Source organism: Myotis davidii, unplaced genomic scaffold (assembly GCF_000327345.1).
Source record: "Myotis davidii unplaced genomic scaffold, ASM32734v1 scaffold54, whole genome shotgun sequence".
NCBI classification, from domain to species: Eukaryota; Metazoa; Chordata; class Mammalia; order Chiroptera; family Vespertilionidae; genus Myotis; species Myotis davidii.
This window is the reverse complement of record NW_006287915.1, coordinates 388604-392287: the sequence shown is the minus strand read 5'-3', so window position 1 is coordinate 392287 and position 3684 is coordinate 388604.

The window sequence follows — 3684 nt, the reverse complement described above, 5'->3', positions numbered from 1 at the left end:
TGTGGTGCACCAGGCTTCTAGTTTAAATAGATTATTACTAGAGGCCTGGTGCACAAATTCGTGTATGGGTGGGGTCTGGCCGCCCGGGGGAGGGGCCGCGGGTGGTTGGCCAGCTGCACCAACCCCAATCGGGAGAGGGGTGCTGGTCAGGGGTGGGGCCAGCTGAGGGGAGGGGCCAAGGGGCCCTGCCCCCAGTCAAACTCCCTGTTGAACTCCTGGTCAAGGGGACAATTTGCATATTAGCCTTTTATTATATAGGATTTTATAATTAGGTTATATTACAGATGGGTAATTCAAGAATCAAATATTAACTATTTTAAACTTGTTCATTTGAAAACTTGATTCAGGACAATATTATATTATAAAATATGCAAGTAAAATTTTCACCCAGTTTTCATTCAATTATTGGATAATGTCCTTTTTAAAAAATATATATTTTTATTGATTTCAGAGAGGAAGGGAGAGGGAGAGAGAGGTAGAAACATCAATGTTGAGAGGGAATCATTGATCAGCTGCCTTCTGCACACCCCCCACTGGGATTGAGCCTGCAAACCAGACATGTGCTCTGATCGGAAATTAAACCGTGACCTCGTTCATAGGTTGTCACTCACCCACTGAGCCACACCAGCTGGGCTGGATAATGTTTTCTATTATTTTATCAGTTGTTTTATATTAGGAAAAAAATCAAGTGAAAAAATGATGACTACTGATTGAGATGTTACTGTTTTATACCCTTCTTCAGTTTTTTAAAACAACTTTCTGATTATGTACCTTTGCTAATTTATGCATGATTTAATGAGGGATGAACAAAACTGGTGTCCAAAACTATCCTCATTCTCATGAAAATAAAATAAAGTAAACTCTTTGTGAGCTGAAGACTGAAGTTGTTATTGTTAGAATCCCCAGGTTGCAAATATCACCAACCCTTCTAAAACTTACTTGGGGGAAAAAAAGGGAATTTACTGGCTCATATAACCCAAATTTAGGATGGCAGAAGTACAAGTAAGCTCTGAGCTGAGAAGATCACCAAACTGTCTTCTATCTCTTCTCATCTCTGCCTTTCAGCTTCAGTTTCTTCTAGTGCAGAGCAGCTTCTTTCTTCTGCGTACTGGGGTTTCGGATGCCAGCGTTTTGTTTTGTTTTTTGCCATACATCTCAAATCTCAACTAACCATTACAAAGGGTCTGCTTATCTTCCCTTTATTCCATACCTAGATTGTGGGTTCGATCCCTGGTCTGGGTACGTATGGGAGGCAACCAATTGATGTTTCTCACATTGATGTTTCTTTCTCTCTGTCTCTCCTCTTTCCTCTCTGAAATAAAAAATATTCTCAGGTGAGGTTTAAAATTTTTTTTTATATAAAACAGCAGTATAATAATTACAAAAATTACATGTAATGGCATGAGAAAATATGAGGGAAGAATATAAAATATATGAGTGCTATGATTACAAATCATATAAAATATATAAACATTTAAGCAAATAAATTTTGTATACCAGTGTTCAAAGAGATTTGCAGAATTAGGTTCAATTAAAAACCGCTTCCTCCTAAAAACATAATTCCCGTCTAATAATGGGGGGGAAAAGCCCACAAAGACAAATTCCTGGTCTAAATTTTGTTGGAAGCAAGCATTATTAATTTGACTAGAGGCCCAGTGCACAAAATTCCTGTATGGGTAGGGTCCCTAGGCCTGGCCGGCAGTCAGGGCCGAACTGTGGGGCAACTGGTGGGGTGATTGGGGCCCCCTACTGGCACTTGCCTTGGACGGCCTGGTGCTGCCCGCTCTCTGGCCCCGCCCAACCACTGACCAGTCGTTCTGCAGGTCATTCTGCCATTTGGTTGATTTGCATATTAGGGTTTGATATAGATAAATAGTTTGGATTGAGGAAGTGGTAATACACTATGAAGAGAACCTGTGCCTCAAGTTGGACTCTGATATTAGATGCAGCATTCATGTACTGTTAGCCAGGGATCAGGGACCACAGAAGAACACATAACATGTAAGAGACCATTTGCATGTTGGAAAAGAAAATGGAAATCTTTCCATTATATAACCACATCATTTTTGTCCAGTGTTTCCTTAAAGGAGGATGGATGCATCAAATAGGTTAGTAAAGAATTCTCGCTTGAGTTTAGTGCCATCTGCTGGCATTATTAAAAACATTTTTAAAGAAAGTTATTTTATGTATTATGTGGTTATTGGTTTCCCTTGTTATTCATTATTCACTTGGTTATAAAAGCTTTATGCTTATGCTACCTTTTTCATTATATATAATCAATATTTCTTTTTAAAAAATCCTTATGATATCTCTAGAATTTAGTTCATTACTTTCTTAGGTTTTAAGATGGCCTCACATTTGGCCCATTGATTTTAGTTAGGATTTAGAAATGAATCAGGTACACAGAGACCTTTTTTTTCTTTTCTATTTTCTTCTTGTCAGCAGCCCTACATAGTGTTCTAATATTATCTTGTACATTTAATGGAATTAAATTTCAGCAGCAACATTATATAATTAAGTACATTTAGTTCCTTGAATTAGAGTCCAATCTTTTAGAATGATACAAACAGCAGATATTTACACAGGGCACATCATAAGCATATGGGTAAGCCCTAATGGCTTGCTAATTCACCTGTGTGTATGGGCTATGCACCAAAGGCATGTGTCTTGAAGGTAGCATGTATATGCCCTAGAATTTTATTGACTTGATTTCGCTTCCTCTTTTTTTTGGTAACATTTAATTAATTTATACATATTTTTTTAGATTACATAATACAATTTACATATATTTGCCATTGTATTTTTCTTTGAATTGTCTTCATAGCCTTTGCCCATTTTTCATTCTTCTTTTTTTTCAATCTACAATTATTTTTAATGAACTGTAGTCTGCAAAGCAGTTGCAAATATTTCAGTCTTTGGAAAAAGTACATTCTGATAAAGAGTAAGAGTAAACAAAGATACACTTTTTGACAATTTAATGCCAATCTTTTTGTGAAGATTTGAAAGGGTTACCAGTCTACTCTTGACACAATCTTCATGGCCACTCTCTTTTTAGAGTGAATTCACTTCTTTACTTCATTATACATGCTCCAGAAACTTGGGTAGGATTGATATTTTATGACATAGGTTAGATTTCAAACTTACTTTATTAAAATCATGACTTTTTAACTGAGTTTTGGTGTCAATTTACACAATGTCTATACTATATTGAATTCAGAAAGGAAAGTTTTAAGTTCTCTTGAGGACCTTTTCAGGTCCTTCATAAAAGAACCCTATTGCTTTTTCTGGAGTCTTTACTAAAGAGCTTTGCTGTCCAGACTAATATCAGAAACCATAAAATCCAAATCTACCTATTCTTTCTTTCTTTGAGTCTACCAAGGAAAAAATCATTCCAATGCTACCTTGCAAACCCAAACTATCGTTCAGGCTTCAATGTCTAGAATGTTAGTTTTCCATGATTTCTGTTCTATTTATCTAAATCACTATTTTTCTAATTAATTCTTATTTATTTTTTATTAAATCTTTATTGTTCAGATTATTACAGTTGTTCCTCTTTTTTCCCCCCATAACTCCCCTCATCCCCCCCATCCTCATCCATAGGTGCACGATTTTTGTTCAGTCTCTTCCCATATCCCCCACACCCCTTTCCCACCCAAGAATAGTCAGTTCACTCCCTTTCTATAC